Raw genomic sequence first — 11,253 nt, 5'->3', positions numbered from 1 at the left:
AATACTTAACCTCATTACAAATCCCCTTTCCTGGACTACCCACCTTGCTCAGACCCTATCACAGTTACACCTCCAGCAGTGGCTACTGCTTGCTTTGCAGCACCTTTTATGCTGTAGCCAAAGCTTCTGAGGAGATATTCTCTTCCATCCTCTTTTCCAAGGCAAGAATGAGCCTCCTGGAGAGGTTTGTGACACCATCATTGAGACTGCATCCTCACTGACACAGGACTTGAGGAAGAAAGCTTGAACCAGAGCCAGGCAGAGCCCCAGGAGGAGCAGCAGGACGAGCCATGGGCTGTGCCAGAGGCAGCCAGGGCTGCTCCCATTCCTTGGGCAGCCTCTGTGCCCACCCCACCTCTGCAGGGGCTGCAGCACACACACCAGAGCCAAGGGCTGCATTCCCAGCTCCTTTGGGAACATCTGGGCTCTCCAGGCAGAGGAGGGCTCCCAGCACCTTGTGAAGCCTCTCACGTGTGGGTGATGCTTGGCACTTGAGTTTGTTGTGCCTCTCACACGTCTGGGACTCTCTGCAGGGTCTGTGGGGTCCAGAGGATATTCCCTCTGGGCTGCGCCCACCTGGAGCACCCACACTGTCACCTGAGCATGGATCAGCTCCCTGCTCTGTCCCGTGTGCTGTCCCAGCCATTGTCTGCCATTCCCATGGATGCCTCCCACTGGCTGACAGGCCAGAGCTATTCCCATGCCTTGCCTTGAATAACCATTGCCTCTGGCTCTGTCTTTTCACAGCTATCCAGGGCACAGCAAGCTGTCCCAAAGTGCTCTGCTAAGGAGACATGGAAAACACTCCAGCAGCGAGCCAGAGTGCTCACAGCCCTGGGACAGCAGCTGCTCCCTCAGGGCACGTCCTGCAGCCAGCTGGGAGCCAAATGTGGACAGCAGGGTGCTCACACTGGAGCTGAGTTTGGTTTGACCAAGCCTCCAGTGAAACCCTTTCAAAAATCTGAATCCCACACTTCTGCAGGAAATTCAGCACTCCCTTGCAGTTAAGATTAATGGTAACTAAAAGCCAAAGCCATTATGAGTCTGTGTAATTTATCTGAGGAATGCAGACTCATTATACAGACAAGACTTTATAATTTATACCTTTACAAGATAGTAGCACATTTCTACTCAGGAGAGGAGAGCTGTGGGTCTCTGATAAATGTGGGTCTCTGCAAGTGCACCATTGGATCAGGGAGCACTGAAACTTCATCAGCCCAAGAGCTGGTGCAAATTGAAAGGCACACGGATGAAAAACAAGCACAGGCTGCAGGGAGCTGTCACCCCTGCAACCATCAAACACAGCACATGGTAGCAAGCAAAACGATCCATCTGGCAAAGTCTCACATCATAAACCCTACAGAGAATTATTTTGGAGCAAGCCTTGCCACAGCAAGAGAGGGGCAGAGAGGGAGAACTGAAAGCAGAGCCCAGAAACCTCCCCATAGGAAACACCCCAGATACAAAGATACCCAACCCACCAAGAAAGGTGGATGGGAAGATGCAGTGCTGTGTGATGTGATACAGGAGGATCACAGTGCTCATCAGCCAGAGATTGCATGGGATCTTCATCCCATAGAAACAGTTTTGTCCCTTTTAAACAGGTAAAAAAGATCCTGACATGACTGAGGCTTGGGCATATTGGGCACTTCTAGGGGAGAGCTGTCAGTAGAGCTGTGCCTGTCAGGGAAATACATGGTTGGGAAATACTGCAGGAAAATACACGGGTGATCACCTCTACTGGAAGCATCTTTCTAATGTCATTATCCTTTCAACCCTCTTTCCTGCAAGTACCTTGCCTTTTATCCCAAAGAAGCACCAAGTGTTTTAAAACTGAGCCATGGAATCGCCTCTCTCCAGTGCATTTGTCAGCACAGAGATATGGCAAAGGCCACAGAGAGAGGCAGTTCCCTGTTGAGAGGAGAGCGTCAGGAAATGAGGCCATTTCAGACTGTAACTCTGGTCAGGCCAAAGCCCTGTCCTGGCCCCAACAGTGGCAAAGCTTAAAAAAGAAGATCAGTGATCATTTTCCTGAGCCCCTGCAGGATGGGCAGCACAGAAACAATCCAAGGCAGCCTCAGTGTTGTCACATTTAGTGGTCTTTGCTGGATTCTTCCACCATCAAGTTTAGTTGCTGTTTGAATAAATCTAATCTTCTAGCACCTACAATTTGTGCCAAGAGCTCCAGTGCTATGCACACAGTGTGTAAAGCCACATCTTCATTTTGATATTTTTAACCTACCCTTTTCTGGCCTTTGTGTTAGGAAAAAACTACTCTTTATCCCCATTTGTTTCCCCTGTGCTACCTGTGGCTTTACAGGCACAGCCTGCATCTCCCTCCCTAGTTGGGAAGCAATGATCTCTTTTTATTCTTTTTAGGGTCATCCCTGGTTCTGTTTTTCTCTTTGGAAATAGTGAGACCATACTGCACACATGATATTCATGGGATATTTTTTCCAGTCATAGGAATTCCTAATGGGTTTTTTTTTGAGGTTTGGTGCACTGAATACAGATCTGTCTCTCTTAAAACCTGTAATCACACTGCTGTGTGGGGTAACACATATTCTAGAGGCTTCCAAGGTACCTGATCTGGGATTTCACACTCATGAGAGCAGCTATTCAGGGAGCAAGGATGGAGAGACCTGCCAAGCTCCATGGGAGGACAAAGAGAAGCAAAATGTCTCACTCAGAAGTGGTAACTGTGCCTGGGTTGAAGCGTGGCCCTGTGACACCCCGTAGCTGCAGATCACACACAGCACCTCAAAGCATGAGGCCAAGGGAGATCTCAGTGGGTTTCCAGCACACTGGTGGGGTCATTCCCAGATTCACAAGTTCCTTTGTGTTTAGCTCTATTCCCCATCAGTCTGGACCAACACTTTAACAACTGCATGCCTGGTGCAGAGTCATCTGGGATGTTGGACCTTGGTGAAGTGAACCTCACACACAGTTTATTTACAGCTCTGTGCCAAACACTGTGCCTGCTGATCCACAGGCACAATTACTCCCCACAGCTATTTCACATTAACTGCTCTACAACAGCAGGCAGATTTTACCCCCCATTGACTGGTGTGGCAGAATAAGTCCTTCATTCAGCCTCCAACACAACTCCATCTATCCCAAATGACTCGGAAAGTTGTGAAATTGCTGAGATGAGTGCAGAACTGAATAAGCAAGGGAGCAGTTTTGGGTGGTAGCAGGGTGGAACAGGACTCATGAAGGCAGTGGGACGTGATGAGGGAGCTGTGCAGTGACACCAGCCATGAACCAAGAACCTCCCCAGGTACTTCAACAAATTAAAAGCAGAAAACCACGAGTGTGCATGAGGCAAGCAAGTGGTGACATTTCCTTCTGACCAGGAGGAATAAGCAAGGTGCCCCTGAGATCCACAGGGGCAAACTGGTCAGAAAGCCCCTGCAGGGTGGGAGAAGGGCTGGAGCAGCTCAGCCATCAGCAGGTCAGACCTCTGCTGGTCTTCAGCCCAGCACTGAGAACAAAGCAGGAGGGAGGGAGGAGGTGAGGACAAAGAAGAGAGAGGAATAATGAGGTGAAGAAAAGAGGTGAGGACAGGGAAGAGAGGGCTGGCTCTTGATTATGTGTTTGTGAATGATCTGCAGCCACATTTTATTGTTGCTGCCCCAGCCAGTGAGGACAGAGCAGCATAAACACATGGCAGATTCAGAGCACTGGAGTAATTCACAGAGTCTGTTTTCCACCACATGTCTCGGTTATTCTGGACTATCATCAATGGCAGGGCAGCAGAGAAGAGAGCCAGGGGCAGTGACTGTGCCAGGTGGACTTCCCTGCACACAGCCCATCTACGCAGAAAGGCCATTAATGATTGTGCAGGGATTCTTACACAATTCCTGCCATGCACGTCATCTCACCTTTGCAGGCAGCTCACCAGCCTGTTCCCAGAAGCCTGGTGAAACCCTCCCCCTGCAAAGAGTTAATTAATGCAGCTTGGACTATAAATTATAGTTAATTTTTCACGAGCTACAGCTACTGTCGAGGAGAGCAGGGAGACAGCGATGGTTTCGCCGCTCCTTTTCTTCTTTATAAATAACTTTGGCTGGTGGGTTCATAGAGCACAGACACTTTATTCTCTCAATATTTAGACATTCAGTTAGACAGATGAACTCAGCTGGTTGGGGAGTGTATACAGATTGCCTGCTCTGTATATGCCTCATGTACTTACTGATAAAACACAGAATGGCTGAGGTTCCTCTCAGCAGAGTTCATCCAACTGCTTGTTAGAAGAACATGGATGAGAAGGTGTCTGGCCAAGATATTCCTCAGTTGTAGGGCTGTAATCCTGGTGTGAGCCACACTAAATCCGTGATTTACACTGATTAATACATGGAGGGGCTGGTGTTCCTCACCATTCCCTCTGTGTGTCTGATACAACACCTCCTCCTGCAATAAACCTGAGCAGAGCCTGGATGCTCCCCTCTGTTATCTGTACATAAAATCAGAAGGGCCTGTGCACACTGGGGTTTGCCTGACAGGAGACTGGGGACTCTGGAGCTCATAAAAATTCTGCTCCTGTGTGTTTACTCATTTGGAAATGACCAAATATTTACCCCCGCATTTTATTGAAATAGATCCTGCTGGAATCATGTTTCCAGTTCCCGAGGGGATCATTAGGATCAATAGCTGCACGCTAGGAGCTCATCCCAAGATACAAATACCAGACTGCAAGGCACTCATCTTGGACCATCAGATGCTGCTGATCAAAACAGCACAGGTTGCATTCCCCACCTCTCCCATCTGCCCTGTTCAGGGGTTTCAGTAAGAAACAAGTTTAAAGGTTTCTGAGCACCCAGGGGCTGCCTGTTTCCATGGGACAGGCAGTTATTGCAGGGGCAAAGTCCTGTGTTATTGCCTTATTGCCAAGCTTCAGGCTGCTCCTCTGGAATGATCTCTGCAGCTTTATGAGGGAGCCCTTCCTATGCTCTGCTCTACCACAGGGCTCTGAAAATGCACATGACAGCAGTGCAGCATTTCATTTCCCCAAATCCCCAGCATCAATTGTAATAGCAGCAACATGATACTTCAATGAGGGGATTTGTTCAGCAACCTAAAAATCCTTTCACAGAGCCAATGCCAGCGTGAAAGCTTTGCAGGCAGGGCAGCTGAAGCCCAAGAAGTGAAGCAACACACCAGGATCCCAGGATGGAGCCAGAAGAGCAGATCCCCATGTCCACAGCCCAGTTCTAAAGGCTGGGCTTAGCCTCAGTGCTCCCAGGGGACACCAGCTCCCACCCCACACTTATCCTGCCCCTCTTTGCCTTTAGAGTCTTCACAGCACATCTCGAGTGGCAGCTGCGTGACTACTTAAAAAATACACAGAGTGCAAAATGAGCAGTGAGCAGGATGGGGCAGCTGCCAGGCACCACAGAGCTCTCTGCAGAGAGGCAGTGAGATCTTCACACTCAGTGAGATCTCCACACTCACCGCAAGGCTCCGTGCCTGCGTGCATGCAGGTTCCGCTCAATTACAGCCCCACCTCCAGCAACGCGGCTGAAATTATCCCAGCAAAGACCACACCAGCATTTATTTTTAGTCTGATATTGAAAACTGCTCTGTTCACATGGCCAGACTTGTGTCTGCTCTGCCTGTGCTCTGGGCTGGCTGGACACCCTTCACCTCCAAGGCCAGAGCTCTGTGCTCACACCTGGGGCTCCAGGAGGGCTCAGTGGCCTCAGGCTGGAGGGGCCAGGGACTGACCAGATGGGATTCCACACTCATGAGAGCAACAATTCAGGGAGCAAGGATGGAGAGACCTGCCAAGCTCCATGGGAGGACAAAGAGAAGCAAAATGTCTCACTCAGAAGTGGTAACTGTGCCTGGGTTGAAGCGTGGCCCTGTGACACCCCGTAGCTGCAGATCACACACAGCACCTCAAAGCATGAGGCCAAGGGAGATCTCAGTGGGTTTCCAGCACACTGGTGGGGTCATTCCCAGATTCACAAGTTCCTTTGTGTTTAGCTCTATTCCCCATCAGTCTGGACCAACACTTTAACAACTGCATGCCTGGTGCAGAGTCATCTGGGATGTTGGACCTTGGTGAAGTGAACCTCACACAACAGTTTATTTACAGCTGTGCAGGTACAGAGCAGCTCAGTCACCAGCAGGTCAGACCTCCAGCTCGTCTTCAGTCCCAGGACTGAGAACAAAGCAGGAGAGAGGGAGGACATAAGGACAAACAAGAGAAAGGAATAAGGAGGTGAAGAAAAGAGGGGAGTAAGACCAGCAAGGTCACAGGCAGGTCTGCCATGATCACCCAGTAAAGGCCAGGCCAGACTGAATTTGAGAGCAGGTTTGGGGGGTTGGTTGAACCATAACCACGTGGCACACATTCCTGTGGGGTGTGGAGCTCACAAAGCACAGCACAACCACTGAAATCATGCAAGTCCATCAGGCCAAGCTCACCTGGCAAACTGAGGAGAACATTTTCTACACCCAGCCACACTGGGCAGCAGGGAAGGGATTAAACTGGAGGGGATTGCCTCAATGGCTCTGCACCAATGAGGCTACAAACAGCCCAATGGCATCACCAGGATGACAGCTATGAAATCTGTGGGCCCAAACTGGTGTGTGGAGAGTTAGACTTAATTGGAGAAAAAAGGACTGTTTCAGCTACCCTTCCACAGGGGTCTCTAGAGGGACTCTGGGGAGGGCTTGTGATGCCCAGCAGATGAAATAAAGGCCCCAAAACCAAACCCAGAGAGCCCAGCTTTCATTCAGGTGCTTCATATCAGCCTCCAATGCTCCTGCTCCCAGCACAGCTCAGCACTGCCTGTTCTGCTCTTTCTCCTGTTTCCCCTTCTCCTGTGACCCTGAGTCCTCTCTGCGGCAGAGCACCCTCAGCCAAGGACACTGACAGCCCACCGAGGCTGATAAAGCACTCAGCAGGCTCTCACCCAGCTCCAGAGTGAGCCAGGAGCATGAGCAGAGTCCAGGGGAGCAGCCTCAATAATCCACATGCTGGTTTAGAGCACCTGCACACCACTGGCACAGCCTCCTGCACCCTGACAGCATCCAAACCACGCTTCCTCCACCTGGCCTGTGTTTTCTCCTCACCCTCAGGGCTTCACCTGCTTGTTGAAGTCAAGGAACGGAGCTAGAGGAGAGCTCAACAGCAGAAAGCAAGCACAAGGGATTACCTGACCTTCTCAGAGACTTCAAACTTTATCTCACCTTTGTAAAATTAAACGTTGAGAGGGTTTGACTAGCTCTGTCCTGCATAAACCTTCCATCTCAGAATGCTCTCCAGATTTCTCTGACCCTTCTTCCATTTCTGCCTCCATCAGAATGCTCTAAATGTCAGCACTGGTTCCTATCCTGTTTATCCAACATGTGCACAGACTCCTGAGCCTTGTTTAGCTGCCTCATGCTGCTCTGTGACAGGATCACGTTGCCATTCTGGGCTCTCTGATGTTGAAATGAGCAGAAAGGACCTTCCTGTCAGGGCACAGGATCAAGTTTCCACATCCCTGCAAGTTCCTGCCTGTGAGCTGGGCCACTGTGGCCACCCAACTGCACAGGCTCAGCCTGTGACAAGCACAAAACAAAGTCTCATTTAACATTTTCACCACCAATGAGGCTACTGCAGCACAAATGAAGCTGATTGGAACCTCCTGCTTTTCACAAACCAGGTACTGGGGGCATCAGTGTTTAAAATCCAGCAAGTGATTTACAAGATTTCAGTGAAACAGCAAGAGTAGGGACAACCTACAGGTGACTCTGAATACAGAGATTGAAAAGAAATGCAAGACTCTTACAAGAATGAGATACTTGTCTGCTCTCCAGATCATCCCATCCCACATCTTCATCACCTCCCCATATGCTATGCACACATGCAATTCTCTGATACAACATCCATCACCATAAAAATCAGAGAGATTCTGAGTTGTACAGATAACACTTGGGAGATATTGCAAAAAAGGAATGTGAAGGGAAAAGTGAGATAGAGCTTTAACTCTGGGGCCTTTGCCATCTCTTCCCATTATTAGGGAAAACAAAAGTGATGATGCACCCACAGAGCAAAGAAGTTTTCCAAAAGGGGAAATTTCTGTGTGTCCTTTCTGAGATTTGGCTTTTAAGAAAACAAAATTAATCTAATATGATGCAAATAAGTAGCATGGATCTCTTCTGGTGAAAGCAAAGGGAAAATCCTGGGGAAGGATGATGTGGCCATGGCATTAATGATGCTGCATCTCACCTTGGCATCCCTAGTGCAGTGCAAGTGAAAACACTACAAAGAGCACATTTTAAGTGCAGTTTTCTAATCAGAAAAGCTTTTAAAGAATACCTGGCCAGTGCCTGCTGTGGCTGCAATCAGATTTCCTTTAAATTCATAAAAGACTGAGCTTTCAAAGGAGGAAACATCCCCATAAAATCTGCAGAGCAGAACTGCCAACAGGGAGGCACAGCCAGCTGTGCTCTCAGATCTGGGCATTTGCAGCTGGGATGGAAACACACAAAAATAAAAATCCCTGCCTGCTCCTGCCTTCCCAGGGCTTTTGCCAGGATCCTGGTGGCTCCCAGTGGGGAGAGACCCCCTGACACAGACAAAACCACCCTCCACCAGGAATTGCTGAGCCAATGTCCAGGCACCAGGATTCTAATCTACACTTTTATCCCCTCCTTGGTTTTTATTGCTCTGTGCCCATTTTCTACTGTTTTTGGGACAACTGAGTAGGAGGGAATGCTAAAAAACATTTCAGCCACAATAAATCAAATTAAGGATTTGGGGAAATCTGTTCTTGCTTTCTGGAGACTCAGAAAAAAATGGGATGGCAGGGCATGGATGGATTTTCTGCAATTTTCTTATTACCTATGCTTAGAAGACTCATGTCTTTTTTCTTGTACTTCCAACAGCCTGCTTTGGTTTGATCAGCTATCCTCAAAAAAATCCCAAACACAAAAGCAACATGAAAAAAGAAAACCCTGTTAAATCAAAGGCCATAACAAGCACATCTTGCAAATACCAATAACTCCATGTACTGAAAGAGCTGGGAGTGCTTGAACTTCAGCTGCAATTTTAAGTAGCATGTTCTTCAAGCTGCCATTGCAATAGTTATCAAATTCTCCCTCTCCAAGATAGATACCAGCAATATAAATCAGATTTTTTTTTTTAAAGATCTGGGGAAAGAAAGACCAGTGGCTTTGGGAAAAATCAGACAGAAGGAGTGATTAAAGAAGATTCCAGGAGGCAATAAAGCATTTATGAAAAATGTCTCATAATAGCAAACAAATCAGGGGAAAGCAGCTGTATGAGGGGGGTGGGGGAGAGGTACTTACACTCTTCTTCCATAACAACTATTTTAGTTTCTGAGGCTGGTAAGACTTGTGGTGCTTTCGTTGTTCCTGGGGAAATTAAGGTAAGAAAGTAGTGAACAAAATAATCTCCTTTGAGCAGAGCAGGGTGGGCTTAGCTACTGTGGGGAGGAGCAGAGGGGCAGGTGCTGCTGGGGGCACAGGCTGGGGCTGCCAAGGTGTCAGTGCTGCTTTGGCAGGGCATGGATTGGGGTGCCAGAGGCAGGACAAGCAGTGTCCCTGCAGGGGATGGCACGATGTCCCCTCGCTGGGAAGGGCCTCGTGTCACAATAAGGAGGCAGAGATGGCTCAGGGCTCACCTGGCAGGAGATGAGTGAAAATGTGGGAGGTTTCCTTAGCCCTGATGGCCACAAGAGTGCAAAGATGGGATGGCAGGATGTGGTAGTGGGGAAAATGTGAGGTTTAAGAAGAGGTGGGGTTTTCTGAAGAGCCTCCATCCCACGTGAGGTTTTGCAGCACAAATTAATGCTTGGACCGGAGGTGGAGGAACAGGAAACAGATGAAGCAAGGACCCCAGGATTAGGGGAGACAAGCACAGGGAGTGATTTCCCCTTTTTGAACCAGGATACTGGGAACCCCAATGCCCACAGAATGCTCTACTCAACCCTGCTGGCAGCACCAGCACCTCTGGAGAGGTCCCTCACACCCTCTGGATGCACAAAGGAGGATGCCCCAGGAGCCTGACCACCCTGCCAGACCACCACAAAGAGCCAGAAGCAGAAAGAATTTTTTGTACAACTTGATTTTCTCTGCAGTGTTTGATAAGGGGCAGGGCAATAGAGGAGATGCCTAAAAATTTTCTGAGGAAAAAAAGAATCTGAAACAATCCCACCTCAACTGTGCCCTCATGGCCATGAGATATCAACATTAGACTATTCAATGATGAGAACTGGGAAACGGGATATTTTTCTAAGAAAGCATCTCATTTACTTCAAAATCATAAAATCTGCAATATATTGCAGTATATTTTGACTAAGTCCAGAAGCATTTCCTCAGAAATTAACACCCTCACAAAGTTTCTCAATGCAAAAGCATTTATTTCTGAGCTGGGAGTTTTGTGGAAATGCTGGAATTTTAGAGGAGGGGTGAGGGGAGGGTTTGGCTGAGGGGCATTTCCTAGGTGCCAAGGGGTCTCTGCTCTGCAGCCACTCTCTCCAAAGATGTGGTGGTTTTGGTGACTTGCAGCAGATCTGTATGGCTGAAAAGCTGCTTTTCTGAAATGGAAAAGTGGTGTTGGAATAGAGGAAAGAGCACTTTGCAATGGAAGCCACAACAGGATCAGTGCTAAGGATCCCGTGGAAGAAGAAACAGGGGACAACACGTGTGGATTCAGGTGCCCTGAGGAGTTTTGTACTCAGAGGTGTCACAGAAGAAGGGAGGAAACCTTGCAAGGCCCCAGGAAGGCTGAGCAGTGAGGGGACAGGAATACTCCAGGAGAGCATGAGCCTGCATAGTGGGGAAGGCTGCTTAACTCTGAGTAGCTGGAGGGGAAAGAGGAAAAAGAGTGGTAAAAAGAGGTGAAAAAAGGGGTGACAGGGCCACAAAAGCCTCCAGGGATCAGCATCACCTGGGCTGCCCTTGTAGGGGCTCAGATGGCCCTGCTGTGCTAAGGTGTGCCTGCAGCTGAGCAGTGAGCCAAGGGCCCAGTGGCAAGGCTGAGAGCATGGACCATCCAGGCAGGGAACCCCCAGATTCACAGAGAGATCTTTGTGTGCCTTTCGTGGGTTTTCAGGTCTTAACACATTTCTGGGCAGCTCAGGAGTGGGCACATCCCTGCTGGGAGGGTTCTTGTCACACAGGGTGGCTTCCTTAGCACCCTGGCAGGTTCTGCCTGCCCTGCACTGGCCAGGTATGCATTTACCTGGTGTGCATTTCCCTGTTGTGCATTTACCTGGTGTGAATTTCCCTGTT

General features: G+C 49.0%; 1 protein-coding gene across 1 annotated transcript in view; it reads right to left on the bottom strand.

Annotated features, from left to right (window-relative positions):
• The window catches only part of NRG2 (neuregulin 2), a 159,372-nt gene that overhangs the window by 31,654 nt on the left and 116,465 nt on the right, over positions 1-11,253 (bottom strand). The window lies entirely within an intron of this gene.

The sequence above is a fragment of the Ammospiza nelsoni genome, chromosome 16 (assembly GCF_027579445.1).
Source record: "Ammospiza nelsoni isolate bAmmNel1 chromosome 16, bAmmNel1.pri, whole genome shotgun sequence".
NCBI classification, from domain to species: domain Eukaryota; kingdom Metazoa; phylum Chordata; class Aves; order Passeriformes; family Passerellidae; genus Ammospiza; species Ammospiza nelsoni.
This window is presented reverse-complemented; position numbering and strand designations above follow the sequence as displayed.